Genomic DNA, 17,937 nt, shown 5'->3' with positions numbered 1-17,937 from the left:
AGCAGCACACGTGATGGAACAGGAGGAGGCGCAGGAGGAGAAGGCCACGCTTTGTGAGACACAACAACCCAGGCCTTGCATGAGGACAAAAAGCGTGCGGATAGCATGCTTTGTACCGCCATGTAGTCATAAATGTAATAAAGATAAGAGGTTCAATAAACAGGGACCACGCGGCAACGCTAACCCAGCAGCAGCAGCAGCAGCAGCACACGTGAGTGGCAGTAAACAATGGTATATAGTCTGGCTGAGCGGTGTACACAGAGTGTCAGTAAACAATGGTATATAGTGTGGCTGAGTGGTGTACACAGAGTGTCAGTAAACAATGGTATATAGTCTGGCTGAGCGGTGTACACAGAGTGGCAGTAAACACAATGCTATATACTCTGGCTGAGCGAGCGGTGTACTACTGTTCCCAGCAGACACAGAACAGTAAACAGAATGCTATATAGTGTGGCTGAGCGAGCGGTGTACCACTATTCCCAGCAGACACAGAACAGTGAACAGAATGCTATATAGTGTGGCTGAGCGAGCGGTGTACCACTATTCCCAGCAGACACAGAACAGTAAACAGAATGCTATATAGTGTGGCTGAGCGAGCGGTGTACCACTATTCCCAGCAGACACAGAACAGTGAACAGAATGCTATATAGTGTGGCTGAGCGAGCGGTGTACCACTATTCCCAGCAGACACAGAACAGTGAACAGAATGCTATATAGTGTGGCTGAGCGAGCGGTGTACTACTGTTCCCAGCAGACACAGAACAGTACACAGAATGCTATATAGTGTGGCTGAACGAGCGGTGTACTACTGTTCCCAGCAGACACAGAACAGTACACAGAATGCTATATAGTGTGGCTGAACGAGCGGTGTACCACTATTCCAAGCAGACACAGAACAGTGAACAGAATGCTATATAGTGTGGCTGAGCGAGCGGTGTACCACTATTCCCAGCAGACACAGAGTGGCAGTAAACAGAATGCTATATAGTGTGGCTGAGCGAGGTACACAGAGTGGCAGTAAACAGAATGCTATATAGTGTGGCTGTGCAAGCGGTGTACTACTATTCCCAGCAGACACAGAGTGGCAGTAAACAGAATGCTATATAGTGTGGCTGAGCGAGGTACACAGAGTGGCAGTAAACAGAATGCTGAGCGAGCGGTGTACTACTATTCCCAGCAGCGACACACAATGACTGGGGGGGACCCTGGCTAGCGTGGCTGGAGCGCGAACTACCCTGCCTGCCTACCCAAAGCTAAACCCACAGACAAATGGCGGAGATATGACGTGGTTCGGGTATTTATTTACCCGAACCACGTGACAGTTCGGCCAATCAGAGCGCGTTCGGGTCCGAACCACGTGACCCGTTCGGCCAATCACAGCGCTAGCCGAACGTTCGGGGAACGTTCGGCCATGCGCTCTTAGTTCGGCCATATGGCCGAACGGTTTGGCCGAGCACCGTCAGGTGTTCGGCCGAACTCGAACATCACCCGAACAGGGTGATGTTCTGCAGAACCCGAACAGTGGCGAACACTGTTCGCCCAACACTACGCACGGGGTCTGGGGGGGGGGGCGGCCGCGGCGAGAGGAATTGCGGCGGATCGGCGGGTAGCGGCGGCGATCGGGCACTGCACGCAGCTAGCAAAGTGCTAGCTGCGTGCAGCAAAAAAAAAATTATGCAAATCGGCCCAGCGGGGCCTGAGCGGTGCCTTCCGGCGGCATAGCCCGAACTCAGTTCGGGCTTACCGCCAGGAAGGTTAAACAAAAAGTTACTGTTGCCATCTTGTAGCCAAATAGTAAAACTACACCCTAAAGCATTTTTCACATACAAATAAATTAGTTTTACACAAAAAATTAACTCCTTACCTCCCACACTCCCCAATTTTTTAATTTTATTTTTGTAAGTAAAAAAAAAATTACAATTAAATAAAATACATAAATAGTTACCTTAGGGACTGAACTTTTTAAATATTTATGTCAAGAGGATATAACACTGTTACTTTATAAACTATGGGCTTGTAATTAGGGATGGACGCAAAACTAAAAAAAATGCACCTTTATTTCCAAATAAAATATTGGCGCCAAACATTGTGATAGGGACATAATTTAAACAGTTTTATAACCGGGACAAATGGGCAAATACATTTCATGGGTTTTAATTACAGTAGCATGCATTACTTAAAAACTATAAAGGCCAAAATCTGAAAAATAATAATTTTTTTCCCACATTTTTTCCTATTTCCCCATTAAAACACATTTAGAATAAAATAAATCTTGGCATAATGTCCCACCTAAAGAAAGATATAGTTAATTTCATTGTGATAAGTAATGATAAAGTTATAGACGAATGAATGGAAGGAGCGCTGAAAGGTAAAAATTGCTCTGGTGCTCAAGGGGTAAAACCCCTCAGTGGTGAAGTGGTTAAAAAAGAAAATAAATAAAAAAAATAACAAACAAACTCAGGAGCAGCGATCAGAGCCCACCAACAGAAAGCTCTGGAATAGGCTGGCCATTAGGGGGGGTGTGAGCCTATGGTCCTGAGGTGGTAGGACAATGGTGCTGTATTAATAAACTAGCTGACCCGCGGCGTAGCATACGCCAAATAAGGGGGTAGAGGGCCGGAAGGGGGTATTGGGCACAGCGGTGGGGAGGGGGGTCGGACTTCCCCCCGTCACCTCGGTCACCCATGTGCGCTCCCCCTCCTGCTTAAGCTCAGCAGCAGCCGCCACTATTAGTAAGAGGCAGCGGCCGGGGATGACACACCTCTTCCGTGTTCCATCGTGCGTTCCACTGTCGCTACTTCCTGCAATGCCGCACACTGTATTGGTGTAATTTGCCTTCTTAAAACAGAAGGAAATCTGCAATAATTCAGCTATAAGTGAACATTTGTGGTTACCCACAATGCACTGCTACTAAATATCCAAATTATCCTATTTCACCCTTGATAAGCCAAGCAAGTATCCAGAACCTCTGGTGTATAGCAAGCATATAGCTTTAAATTTTACACAGTGCTATCAAACCCACATGTGACAGCCTGTTTCAGACTTTTGATCTTCATCTGTACATGGCAAGGATTGATGTGGCTGTATGAGGTAGGGCTTGGACCAGTACAACAGAGTAACCAAGCAGCTCAGGGTGACCCAAACTACTAAGAATGTATAGGCGGATAAAAGGGACCAAAAAGCCCTCCTACTAAAAAAAGCAAAGCTTGGTGCAATTTGCCTTCTTAAAATAGAAGCAAATCTGTAATAATTCAGCTATAAGTAAACTTTTGTGGTTACCCACAATGCATTGCTACTGAATATGCAAATTATCTCTCTTCGCACTTGGTTTGATATGGCACTACTTCTTCTTCTTGCCTGGACCAGCCCCTTCTTCTTGCTTGGACCAGCCCTGGGGGCAGGGCGCTACTTCTTCTTCTTGCTTGAAGGTTGAGGCACTTACTCTATAAAGGCTATCATTCATAAAGCATTTCCGCATGCGGAAATGCTTAAAACAGCTGACTTTACCGACCACTTAGCAAAGTCAGCATTCATAAAGGCTCTTTCCGCATGAAAAAATGACACTACCGAGCAGAGTGATAAATCACCGCCTTATGCAGTGATTATCGGAACAAATGTAGCAAAATGTTAATTGAAAAAGATCACCGCAAGCGGTGTGAGGTCGGGAAGTACCGCTCCCTCTGATGTGGCGATAACAATGTAAGTGAATGGAGACACACAGACCTTCCAGGCAGCTGCAGCAGAGCGGAACATGGAGAAATGTATCAACTCGGCAGCTTCCGTGTCTCTGCAAGCCTACTGCCAGCCTAGTTCGGGGAATCTCCGCACTGCTACCGCACATGGATACTTTTTTATGAATGCCCACCCAGAAGTCTAAAACACCGCCAGCGGTGTTTTCCCGCACTGATTCTCCATACCGACAGCTCCTTTATGAATGATAGCCTATATATATATAGAAGATAGAAGATAGATGACCCGTGGCGTAGCATACGCTGAATAAGGGGGTAGAGGGCAGGAAGGGGGTATTGGGCACAGCGGTGGGGAGGGGGTGTCGGACCCCCCCTCACCTGGGTCCCTCATGTGCGCTCCCCCTCCAGCTTAAGCTCAGCAGGACCTCCCTCCCTCACCTAGGTCCCCCATGTGCGCTCCCCCTGCAGCTTAAGTTCAGCAGGACCACCCCTCCTGCTTAAGCTCAGCAGCAGCCGCCACTATTAGTAAGAGGCAGCGGGCAGGGATGACTCACCTCTTCCGCGTTCCAGCGTGCATTCCACTGTTGCCACTTCCTGCAATGCACTGTATTGGTGTAATTTGCCTTCTTAAAACAGAAGGAAATCTGCAATAATTCAGCTATAACTGAACATTTGTAGTTACCCACAATGCACTGCTACTAAATATGCAAATTATCCCATTTCACTCTTGGTAAGCCAACTAAGCATCCAGAACCGCTGGTGTATAGCAAGCATATAGCTTTAAATTTTACTCAGTGCTATCAAACCCACATGTGACAGCCTGTTTCAGACTTTTGATCCTCATCAGTACATGGCAGGGCTTGATAAGGCTGTATGAGAGAGGGCTTGGACCAGTACAACAGAGTAACCAAGCAGCTCAGGGTGACCCAAACTACTAAGCATGTATAGGAGGATAAAAGGGACCAAAAAGACCTTCTGCTAAAAAAATCAAAGCTTGGGGTAATTTGCCTTCTTAAAACAGAAGGAAATCTGCAATAATTCAGCTATAAGTGAACATTTGTGGTTACCCACAATGCACCGCTACTGAATATGCAAATTATCCCTCTTCGCCCTTGGTTTGATATGGCACTACTTCTTCTTCTTGCTTGGACCAGCCCCTTCTTCTTGCTTGGACCGGCCCTGGGGGCAGGGCGCTACTTCTTCTTCTTGTTTAAAGGTTGAGGCACTTACTCTATTATATATATAGATAGTAATTATTATCACTATTAATATTATTATTAGTTATGTACATATTTCCTGGTATTGGAAATTTATGCAGGACCTCCATAGAGTGAATCCATGAAACGCACAGCAGGCTGTTAAATTACTTTATTTTTTTTATTATTGTTATTGTATGGGCCATTAATTGAAGGATTTTTCTGTATTGCTGTATAGCCGCCGGCTTGTTCGGTTGAATTGCCGCATACATCTCCATTATATTAGCGCAATCTTATTTATGAGCCTTTTCTGTATAGCACTCGCACACTATCGATGTATATGATGCTGTATTATATCTATGGTGTGTGTTCATATTGACGAGGCCTTTTATTGACTGCCTGAGTAAACAGTTGGTGGAGATTTAGCTGTATTTTTACACAATTTATATGTTTTATGATGACAGCACTACTTTTTAAGCTGTTGTAATGAATTATGGTTGTTTTGTGTGAGATGGCAGCACAAGCTTCTGCTGTATTTGTTACATTATGCTCAACTTATCTCTGTTTCCCCTTTTCAAATGCTGCCCCTGTGTAGTGATGCTTGCAAATTTTCACCAAAGTTATTTTGAACATCCAAAATGCAATTTTTGATTTCCAAAATGGATTTGTAAGGGTTCTTTCACACTAAGACGTTGTGTTAGATGTGACGTTAAGGTCGCATAACGTACCCCTAAGGCAACGCATGTTAGTATTGCAGTTGGATGTTATATAGAGCCGCGTTAAGCGTCTCTTGATGCGTCCTTGATGCGTACTTTTTGACGCATACTATCGAACGAAAACAGCGCATGCAGTAAATTGAAAAAAAAAAAAACCGTACTGAGCATGTGCAAACATCTGAATGCAGCTACATACGAGTATAACGCACAGCTCGCTTCATTTACCGTGCTGCGTTATACTCCAAAGCAACGTGGGCACTGTGAACAGCCCATTCATTTATCATTATTGTGAGTTGGGCTGCGTTACAGGCTGCTGTAACGTGCGCCTGTAACGTCCCACTGTGAAAGCAGCCTCAGTACATTGCGTTTTGCCAATGTGAATTTTCGCCAAAACTGCAAATTGCCCTACAAGAGTTAAGAGTAAATTACACCTTTTAATGTGAAAAATAGCAAAACAAAAAAGTGAAAAATCACACCTTTTCAAGCAAAAAATTGCAAGAAATGCATAAAACATACACTTTAAAGTGAAACATTGGAAAAACTGTACAAAAAAAAAATCACAAACGTATTACAAAATTATGTTAAGTTTTTATTAGATTTCACAAAAATTAATGAGAAAAGAATATCATTTTCGCTCGACATTACTCAACATTACTCCTAGCCCACGCTGGCTGCAGCGTTCAATTGAACAGCGTGAGGAGGGGAGAGGCATGTCCCCTTGGCTATCTCCAGTCTCCACATCCACTTTACCATGTGACAGGGAGACGTCCCTGACGGGGTAGGAAACCAGGTCACCATCTGGACTCTCTTGCTCCTCCGCAATTGGTGCGGTGTAGAGCTTATGTGCAGTGACTCAGCCACCTGGCCCGGATTCTGTGCTGCAACTCTACTACAGGCACCCAGGAGGGTGCTGGTAAGCTATAGTATAACCCCAATTTTGGCGGATCAGTGAATAATGGCGCACAGTGCTTATGCATAAGAATGGCGCCGCATTAAAAAGATACGCTTATCGCTATTTATCGTTAGTACTGCATAATAATGGCGCACAGGGAAAAAAGAAGAAAAACGGCACACAGTAACGTTATTTATCAATAGTGCTGTTCATTTCTCAAACAGCAGACGTTATTGCGCACAGTAACGTTATTTATCAATAGCGCCCTACATAAGCCAAACTGCAGACGTTATTTAACTGCAAAACGGTGAATGGATTTAATGTAACACTGTCAAGGTTAGGGTTAGGCACCACTGGGGGGGTCTTAGGGTTAGGCACCATCAGGGGGGTTTTAGGGTTAGGCACCACCACGGGGGTCTTAGGGTTAGGCACCACCACGGGGGGTCTTAGGGTTAGGCACCACCAGGGGGGTGGTTAGGGTTAGGCACCACCACAGGGGGTCTTAGGATTAGGCACCACCAGGGAGGGTCTTAGGGTTAGGCACCACCAGGGGGTGGTTAGGGTTAGGCACCACCAGGGGGTCTTAGGGTTAGGCACCAACCGGGGGGGGGGGGGGTCTTTGGGTTAGGCACCACCAGGGGGTCTTAGGGTTAGGCACCACCAGGGGGGTGGTTAGGGTTAGGCACCACCAGGGGGTGGTTAGGGTTAGGCACCACCAGGGGGGTGGTTAGGGTTAGGCACCACCAGGGAGGGTCTTAGGGTTAGGCACCACCAGGGGGTCTTAGGGTTAGGCACCAACCGGGGGGGGTGTTAGGGTTAGGCACCACCAGGGGGGTGGTTAGGGTTAGGCACCACCAGGGAGGGTTTAGGGGTTAGGGATAGGTACAGAGAGGGTTCTGTGTGTTAACGCTAAATAACAATAAGGCTTTAACGTTAAATAGCGATAAGCGACAAACGGATTAGCGGCAACACCGTGCGCCATTATTCACAGGCGCCATTTTCAGATGGATCCCAATTTTGGATTACTATCACACTATGTCCATATCTTTGAACTATGAACTGCCACCTGTCGCCTAAGCTGTGCATAGTGATTGTGCCGGATGAGAATGTGTGCCATCATTATTGGAGAGACTGAGAAATTCATTAAGCTGTTAGTGAATTGAATGACAGCGCTTTGCTGCTTTTTTAGTCTGCATGCAGGAATTGTGCCATACGCTTTAATATGAACTTCTCCAGCCAGATGCTATATAGCCTGTGTTGCTGAAATGCACACAGCAAGGTGTATAGTATGAAATAGGCCTTATAGATTATTTAGTCTGCAGCGTTCAATTGAACAGCGTGAGGAGGGGAGAGGCTCTTGCATGTCCCCCTGGCTATCTCCGCATCCACTTTACCATGTGACAGGGAGACGTCCCTGACGGGGTAGGAAACCAGGTCACCATCTGGACTCTCTTGCTCCTCCGCAATTGGTGCGGTGTAGAGCTTATGTGCAGTGACTCAGCCACCTGGCCCGGATTCTGTGCTGCAACTCTACTACAGGCACCCAGGAGGGTGCTGGTAAGCTATAGTATAACCCCAATTTTGGCGGATCAGTGAATAATGGCGCACAGCGCTTATGCATAAGAATGGCGCCACATTAAAAAGATACGCTTATCGCTATTTATCGTTAGTACTGCATAATAATGGCACACAGGGAAAAAAGAAGAAAAACGGCACACAGTAACGTTATTTATCAATAGTGCTGTTCATTTCTCAAACAGCAGATGTTATTACACCTCTTTACTCAGCTTTTTCGAAAGGACACTTCAACCAATTCTTTGTTACGGGCTGATAGCTTTCACCCAGACCATACAATTAGGGGAATCCCCATGGGTCAATATCTTCGTTTAAGGCGTAACTGTTCGCAGCCTGCGGACTTTAAGAGGGAGGCGGATGTTCTCCGCGCACGTTTTCATGCGCGGGGTTACCGTGATAAGCATTTGAAACGGGCTTACCAACGAGCCCACATGAGCAGCAGGGACACTCTACTCGGATCGTCTGGGGGTGCGAAACGCGGATCTGAGGTGCTAAGATTCTGCACGCAATTTTGTGCACAATCCGCATTAATCCAACGCATAATGGATCGTCATTGGCACATCCTTACAAATGACCCTAAACTCGTTAAAATTGTCCCTGAAAAACCACAAATAGTTTTTCGCCGGGCGCCATCGCTGCGTGACAAATTAGTCGGGAGCCATTTTCACGGTAGTGGTAATGTACACCAACATTGTAAAGTTTTGGGTACATATACATGTGGCGGCTGTACTATGTGCCGCTACATCCAGGTGGGAAAAAAAGCCACACTTCCCAACGGTAGGCTTTGGAATTTGCCGCATTTTGTTAATTGTGGCACGGTGCTGGTGGTGTACTTATTGACTTGTCCCTGTGGGGCGTTCTATGTCGGTAAGACAAAACGCGATTTAAGATCTCGCATGTCTGAGCACATCACCAGCATTGTGACTAAAAACACCTCGGTCGTTCCCACTCCGGTGGCCCGACATTTTAAATCGGTACATGGTGGTAAACCGTCGGGAATTCGATTTATTGGCCTAGATCGCATCCATCGCACGATCCGTGGTGGAAATAGTGATCGTCTGCTGCTCCAGAGGGAGTCCAGGTGGATCTTTGACCTCCGGGCCACGGATCCACCTGGACTCAATGAATATAATAGCTATTCCTCGTTTCTGCCCTTATAAATATGGCCCTATTGGATATATGTGTGGGTCCTCTCTCTCCTATCTGTTGTATGCCTGTGCAGGTCGGCTCAGCATTCCCCACACTCTAGTTTCTTAGTACTCCATGTCTGGTTATGTGGAGCTTTTCAAATGCAGTAAAGGAATATCGATTTCCTATTGTCTCTGGTGATGAAGACTGTTCTTTAGGTATCAGTTTTCTTATATATATTGACTGAGATTTCATTTCTACCACTATTTATTTATTTGTTTATGAGTATGCATTGTTCATACCTGTTTTGGCAGGTTTCTAATTATATCTTGCATTGTATATGTAGTGTGGGTCGCTTGGACGCTTCTCCTTTCCCCGGGCGGGGATGGCTGGGCTTCTTAGTCCCACGGCCTCCTCCTGCCTTTTCGCCCCCTCCTTTGTGTAGGTGTGGCTTGGGGAGTGGTTGTGCGTCTATGTGCCGTCTGATGTTGCTTGATGGGCCGTGCCTGTCGTGGTTTGCGGCGCCCGCCCCCCCCGGCTCGTATGTGGACGAGGCTGTTTGCCTCTGTCCCTCCCCTTCGGGGGATGGGGCCGGGTGGGGCGGGCGCTGTGTACGCCGATTGGCTGGTCTGAGTATTTTAGATGGATGCCGAGATGCGTGATTTGTCTGTGCCACGCCCCCCTTTGAGAAAGCCGGAAGTCCGGTGAAACATGTCAGGACAGCGTGGTGTTGCGTCCTGAGGCTGCCCGCACTTGCTCGCCATGTCACCCTGCGCTGCCTGATGAATACACCCCTAGGCTGGACTCTGCCTTTCCCAGCACGTCTCCTGCAAACAACTTGTGAAGCGACGATGTCTACCTGCTGCCTGTTATAGGAGTGAGCTGCTTTGTTTCCAATATCCTTCTCTGCACATCCGGATTGGAGCTGATGAAACACCATCATTTGGTACTGTATGCATTGCCCTCGTTGGGAGTATATGTCATGTTTACGCTTTGCTCCGCATATTGGCAAGCACAGTGTTTGTCGCTCCTGCTTATACTTTGCTGAACTTTGCTTCTGATCTGCCGCTTTCCTGCAGCTGTCCGTTGCTTCCTGTCTGTGCCTTTGGGACTGCTTGCTTGAGACTAGCATTGGAGGAGATCTGCTTGTCCTGGCTGATTATTTTTATCCTTATATCAGCCTGACATACTTTGCTGGGTTCGGCTGGACTTTGCTTTATCAATTTTTTACCAACTGTTGACATCAAAAAGATGTCCCACATATGAACTTCCATGACCACCATCTAATGTGAATCAGCTGATATTTGAGTCCCTATACTTGAGCCATTTCATCAGGGGTGCATGGGCATGTGCAGATGTTGGTATGAGTGGGTAGTGTGGTGACGGCTAGTGGGTTGCTTGTTGTTTTAATGTGCGAATTTCTTCTTTTTTATTGTGTATTCTAATTTTGATAATTAATAAAATCATTTTGATAATTTTTCTATAAACAAGTGTCTTTGTTGCTTGGAGCATATGCCCCGCAGTAGTACCTCCTAATTGTGTTGTTCAGCAGATGTTATTATGCACAGTAACGTTATTTATCAATAGCGCCCTACATAAGCCAAACTGCAGACGTTATTTAACTGCAAAACGGTGAATGGATTTAATGTAACACTGTCAAGGTTAGGGTTAGGCACCACTGGGGGGGTCTTAGGGTTAGGCACCACTGGGGGGGTCTTAGGGTTAGGCACCATCAGGGGGGTCTTAGGGTTGGGCACCACCAGGGAGGTCTTAGGGTTAGGCACCACCAGGGGGGTGGTTAGGATTAGGCACCACCAGGGGGGTCTTAGGGTTAGGCACCACCAGGGGGGTTTTAGGTTTAGGCACCACTGGGGGGGTCTTAGGGTTAGGCACCACCAGAGGAGTCTTAGGGTTAGGCACCACCACAGGGGTCTTAGGGTTAGGCACCATCAGGGGGGGTCTTAGGGTTAGGCACCACCAGGGGGGTCTTAGGGTTAGGCACCACCAGGGGGGTTTTAGGGTTAGGCACCACCACGGGGGTCTTAGGGTTAGGCACCACCAGGGGGTGGTTAGGATTAGGCACCACCAGGGAGGGTCTTAGGGTTAGGCACCACCAGGGGGTCTTAGGGTTAGGCACCAACCGGGGGGGGTGTTAGGGTTAGGCACCACCAGGGGGGTGTTAGGGTTAGGCACCACCAGGGAGGGTTTAGGGGTTAGGGATAGGTACAGAAAGGGTTCTGTATGTTAACGCTAAATAACAATAAGGCTTTCACGTTAAATAACAATAAGGCTTTAACGTTAAATAGCGATAAGCGACAAAAGGATTAGCGGCAACACCGTGCGCCATTATTCACAGGCGCCATTTTCAGATGGATCCCAATTTTGGATTACTATCACACTATGTCCATATCTTTGAACTATGAACTGCCACCTGCTGCCTAAGCTGTGCATAGTGATTGTGCTGGATGAGAATGTGTGCCATCATTATTGGAGAGACTGAGAAATTCATTAAGCTGTTAGTGAATTGAATGACAGCGCTTTGCTGCTTTTTTAGTCTGCATGCAGGAATTGTGCCATACGCTTTAATATGAACTTCTCCAGCCAGATGCTATATAGCCTGTGTTGCTGAAATGCACACAGCAAGGTGTATAGTATGAAATAGGCCTTATAGATTATTTAGTCAGTGTTTGCTGAATGTACAATCTTACCTCTCTTTGTTTTACTGTGTTTTTTGAGACTCCAAAAGTGGAGAAATAAAGTCACTGCGTCTTATATTCCAAATGCAGGGAGTTCCTGACTTGTGAAAGCCTGTCAATACGAACCTCCAACCCGCCGCAATGTCAGGGACTCCCTGTACTGTCCCAGGCAAGCCACTGTGGCCTGGAGGAGGGCATGGGTAGACTCTGGGGGACCCCGAGGCTTTCCAATTCTTAGGTAAGTATTTAATTTTTGACCTTAGGATTGCCTCCGGTTCACTTAAAGCACTGCAGGGATTTGGAGGACCTTTTTGTGCTGAGATATTACTATACTATTTTCATTGCTATACTCTACCCAAAAGTAGTATTAAAACGTGGCGTCAAAATATTGCACATCTTTAAGAAAGTTTTATGGGCATTGGGTAGTGTTGGGCGAACAGTGTTCGCCACTGTTCGGGTTCTGCAGAACATCACCCTGTTCGGGTGATGTTCGAGTTCGGCCGAACACCTGACGGTGCTCGGCCAAACCGTTCGGCCACATGGCCGAACTAAGAGCGCATGGCCGAACGTTCCCCGAACGTTCGGCTAGCGCTGTGGTTGGCCGAACGGGTCACGTGGTTCGGGCCCGAACGCGCTCTGATTGGCCGAACGGTCACGTGGTTCGGGTAAATAAATACCCGAACCACGTCATATCTCCGCCATTTCTCTGTGGGTTTAGCTTTGGGTAGGCAGGCAGGGTAGTTCGCTCTCCAGCCACGCTAGCCAGGGTCCCCCCCAGTCATTGTGTGTCGCTGCTGGGAACAGTAGTACACCGCTCGCTCAGCCACACTATATATATAGCATTGTTTACTGCCACTGTGTACCTCGCTCAGCCACGCTATATATAGTATTGTGTTTTCTGACACTCTGTGTACACGGCTTAGCCTGACTATATAGCATTGTGTGTACTGCCACTGTGCACCTCGCTCAGCCACGCTATATATAGCATTGTGTTTTCTGACACTCTGTGTACACGGCTTAGCCTGACTATATAGCATTGTGTGTACTGCCACTGTGCACCTCGCTCAGCCACGCTATATATAGCATTGTGTTTTCTGACACTCTGTGTACACGGCTTAGCCTGACTATATAGCATTGTGTGTACTGCCACTGTGCACCTCGCTCAGCCACGCTATATATAGCATTGTGTTTACTGCCACTCTGTGTACACCGCTCAGCCAGACTATATACCATTGTTTACTGACACTCTGTGTACACCGCTCAGCCAGACTATATACCATTGTTTACTGACACTCTGTGTACACGGCTCAGCCTGACTATATAGCATTGTGTGTACTGCCACTGTGTACCTCGCTCAGCCACGCTATATATAGCATTGTTTACTGACACTCTGTGTACACGGGTCAGCCAGACTATATAGCATTGTGTGTACTGCCACTCTGTGTACACGGCTCAGCCAGACTATATATCATTGTGTGTACTGCCACTCTGTGTACACCGCTCAGCCAGACTATATAGCATTGTGTGTACTGCCACTCTGTGTACACCGCTCAGCCAGACTATATAGCATTGTGTGTACTGCCACTCTGTGTACACCGCTCAGCCAGACTATATAGCATTGTGTGTACTGCCACTCTGTGTACACCGCTCAGCCAGACTATATAGCATTGTGTGTACTGCCACTCTGTGTACACCGCTCAGCCAGACTATATAGCATTGTGTGTACTGCCACTCTGTGTACACCGCTCAGCCAGACTATATACCATTGTTTACTGCCACTCTGTGTACACCGCTCAGCCAGACTATATACCATTGTTTACTGCCACTCTGTGTACACCGCTCAGCCAGACTATATACCATTGTTTACTGCCACTCTGTGTACACCGCTCAGCCAGACTATATACCATTGTTTACTGACACTCTGTGTACACGGCTCAGCCTGACTATATAGCATTGTGTGTACTGCCACTGTGCACCTCGCTCAGCCACGCCATATATAGCATTGTGTTTTCTGACACTCTGTGTACACGGCTTAGCCTGACTATATAGCATTGTGTGTACTGCCACTGTGCACCTCGCTCAGCCACGCTATATATAGCATTGTGTTTACTGCCACTCTGTGTACACCGCTCAGCCAGACTATATACCATTGTTTACTGACACTCTGTGTACACCGCTCAGCCAGACTATATACCATTGTTTACTGACACTCTGTGTACACGGCTCAGCCTGACTATATAGCATTGTGTGTACTGCCACTGTGTACCTCGCTCAGCCACGCTATATATAGCATTGTTTACTGACACTCTGTGTACACGGGTCAGCCAGACTATATAGCATTGTGTGTACTGCCACTCTGTGTACACGGCTCAGCCAGACTATATATCATTGTGTGTACTGCCACTCTGTGTACACCGCTCAGCCAGACTATATAGCATTGTGTGTACTGCCACTCTGTGTACACCGCTCAGCCAGACTATATAGCATTGTGTGTACTGCCACTCTGTGTACACCGCTCAGCCAGACTATATAGCATTGTGTGTACTGCCACTCTGTGTACACCGCTCAGCCAGACTATATAGCATTGTGTGTACTGCCACTCTGTGTACACCGCTCAGCCAGACTATATACCATTGTTTACTGCCACTCTGTGTACACCGCTCAGCCAGACTATATACCATTGTTTACTGACACTCTGTGTACACCGCTCAGCCAGACTATATACCATTGTTTACTGACACTGTGTGTACACCGCTCAGCCAGACTATATAGCATTGTGTGTACTGCCACTGTGTACCTCGCTCAGCCACGCTATATATAGCATTGTTTACTGACACTCTGTGTACACGGCTCAGCCAGACTATATAGCATTGTGTGTACTGCCACTCTGTGTACACGGCTCAGCCACACTATATAGCATTGTGTTTACTTCCACTCTGTGTCTGCTGGGAACAGTAGTACACCGCTCACCCGCCACTGTATAGCATTGTGCTCTGTGTCGCTGCTGACAATAGTGGTACACCGCTCACCCACCACTGTATAGCATTTCTGTACTGCCACTGTACTGCTGCCAGTCAGCGTGTACTTTAAGGATAAGTGAAATGAGGAAGAAATCCGGTGAAAGAGGGAGGGGCAAGGGAAGAGGTGTTTCCCCTGACGGTTCACGTACAGGCCACAGGGGAGCACCCAAGAAAACCCACTCAATACCGCCCATGTTGTCCAGGACAACAACCCTCACAGATCCAAAAGAACAGGACCAGATAATTACTTGGATGACCTCTCAAGCGTCCAGCAGTGGGTTAAGCAGCACCAGCACATCACGCACGAGGTCTGAGTCCTCAGCCAGTTACAAGGAGCCAGTGGGCACAAAGCTGACACAACCGGCAGCGACACCACGCACACAACTGCCAGATAACCAGACGACGTTGGAGTGAGCTGCGCAGAGGTTGTTCTGGGGAGCTCTACTCCACGGCGGCGGCCCCCCACAATGACATATGACGAGTTTGAGGAGATGGAAGAGGAGGGTATGGACAATGTGGACATAGACCCAGATTTTGTTTGTGAACGAGAACATCGCCGTCGTAGCAGCAGCACAGATGAGTCTGTTGAGGAACCCACTGCTGCACGAGTTCGCCTTGTGCCACAAGGTAGGCGGCGCGCAATTTCAGGCACCGCAAGCATGGAAGTTCAAGTGAGAGGCAAAAGAGGCGCAAACAGAAATCGCCAGCAAGGCAGGTGCTCCAAAGTCTGGGCTTTCTTTGAAGACTGCACTGAGGATGTTACCATGGCGATTTGCAAGGTGTGCAAGACCCGCCTGAGCAGGGGGAAAAGTATTAACAACCTCTCCACCACCAGCATGAGCCGCCACATTCTATCCAAACATCCCACTCTGTGGGCAAACGCGGCAGGACAGGGTACCACCAGCAACACTGCCTCCCTTGGGTTCACCAGACTCACCACCAGACCCGCCTCAGCAGCAGCAGTAGCCCAGCCATTGCGTGGTTCACAACATTCACAAACATCAGACGATGCTGACACTGTCACTTTCCGGACTAGTGCTCTTGAGGTCTCCCAGTGTTCATCAAACACAACAACCAACAGCCCTTCGGTGTGCAGCCCTACGGTTGAGTTGTCTGTCTCTGAGATGTTTGAGCGCAAGAGGAAATTGCCAGCAAATGACCCCCGGGCCGTGGCAGTAACAGCCAGCCAGCATAGCCAAGGTTCTGGCCTGCGAAATGCTGCCATATCGAGTGGTGGAGACAAACAGCTTCAAGGGCATGATGTCAGTGGCCATCCCACGTTACGTGGTTCCCAGCCGCTACCACTTTGCGCGCTCTGCAGTGCCTGAGTTGCATGAGCACGTGGTCAGCTAAATAACCCGAAGCTTGAAGAATGCCGTTGCCTGCAAGGTTCACCTCACCACTGACACCTGGACGAGTGCGTTCGGCCAGGGTCGATACATCTCCCTTACCGCGCACTGGGTGAACCTTGTGGAGCCTGGCAGCGATTCCTCACCTGCTACGGCGCGGGTGTTGCCCACGCCGCAAACAGCTGCACCGCCGTCCCTCCCACTGGATAACAACAGCAGCACCTACCTCTCTGACTCCTTCTGCTCCAACGCATCTCAAAGCTGTACCTCATCCGGAAACGCTAACCCAGCACCAGCAGCAGTAGGATCGTGGAAGCAGTGCAGCACAGCTGTTGGCATGCGTCAGCAAGCGTTGCTGAAGCTGATCTGCCTTGGGGATAAGCAGCACACAGGGGAGGAAATTTGGAGGGGAATAAAGGAACAGACGGATTTGTGGCTGGCACCGCTGGACCTGAAACCGGGCATGAAGCTAGACACCTGGCACGAACTGGCAATGTACGCAATAGAGGTGCTGGCTTGCCCGGCAGCCAGCGTTATGTCGGAACACTGTTTCAGTGCTGCCGGAGGCATCGTCACAGATCGGCGTATCCGCCTCTCCACAGAAAATGCAGACCGTCTGACTCAAATTAAAATGAATTAATCCTGGATTGGAAACGACTACGCAACACTCCAGGACCCCAACCAAGTAACATGACCAATGAACATCTGGGATGGTTTAGCGTTTCCGGTCCCTGTTTATTGAACCTCTCATCTGTATTACATTTATGACTGCATGGCGGCAAAAAGCATTGCTGCTATATCCGCACGCTTTTTGTCCTCATGCAAGGCCTGGGTTGTTGTGTCTCAAAAAGCATGGCCTTCTTCTCCTCCTGCGCCTGCTCCTGTTCCATCACGTGTGCTGCTGCTGCTGGGTTAGCGTTGCCGCCCGGTCCCTGTTTATTGAACCTCTTATCTTTATTACATTTATGACTGCATGCATGGCGGTAAAAAGCATGCTATCCGCACGCTTTTTGTCCTCATGCAAGGCCTGGGTTGTTGTGTCTCACTAAGCGTGGCCTTCTCCTCCTGCGCCTCCTCCTGTTCCATCACGTGTGCTGCTGCTGCTGCTGCTGGGTTAGCGTTGCCGGTCCCTGTTTATGGAACCTCTTATCTTTATTACATTTATGACTGCATGGCGGTACAAAGCATGCTATCTGCACGCTTTTTGTCCTCATGCAAGGCCTGGGTTGTTGTGTCTCACAAAGCGTGGCCTTCTCCTCCTGCGCCTCCTCCTGTTCCATCACGTGTGCTGCTGCTGCTGCTGCTGGGTTAGCGTTGCCGGTCCCTGTTTATGGAACCTCTTATCTTTATTACATTTATGACTGCATGGCGGTACAAAGCATGCTATCCGCACGCTTCTTGTCCTCATGCAAGGCCTGGGTTGTTGTGTCTCACAAAGCGTGGCCTTCTCCTCCTGCGCCTCCTCCTGTTCCATCACGTCTGCTGCTGCTGGGTTAGCGTTGCCGCGTGGTCCCTGTTTATTGAACCACTTATCTTTATTACATTTATGACTGCATGGCGGTACAAAGCATGCTATCCGCACGCTTCTTGTCCTCATGCAAGGCCTGGGTTGTTGTGTCTCAAAGCGTGGCCTTCTCCTCCTGCGCCACCCTCCTCCTGTTCCATCACGTGTGCTG

At 48.2% G+C, this 17,937-nt stretch overlaps 1 long non-coding RNA gene across 1 annotated transcript in view; it reads left to right on the top strand.

Annotated features, from left to right (window-relative positions):
* The first annotated feature begins 9,894 nt into the window (after positions 1–9,894).
* The window catches only part of LOC137532188 (uncharacterized), a 231,512-nt gene continuing 223,469 nt past the window's right edge, over positions 9,895–17,937 (top strand). Inside the window, exon 1 of the long non-coding RNA XR_011023875.1 lies at positions 9,895–10,142. This is a non-coding gene — a long non-coding RNA (uncharacterized lncRNA). The remainder of the gene's footprint in view (positions 10,143–17,937) is intronic.

Source organism: Hyperolius riggenbachi, chromosome 9 (genome assembly GCF_040937935.1).
Source record: "Hyperolius riggenbachi isolate aHypRig1 chromosome 9, aHypRig1.pri, whole genome shotgun sequence".
Taxonomy (NCBI): Eukaryota; Metazoa; Chordata; class Amphibia; order Anura; family Hyperoliidae; genus Hyperolius; species Hyperolius riggenbachi.
Note: the sequence above shows the minus strand (reverse complement) of the source record. Positions and strands in the feature narration are given on the sequence as shown.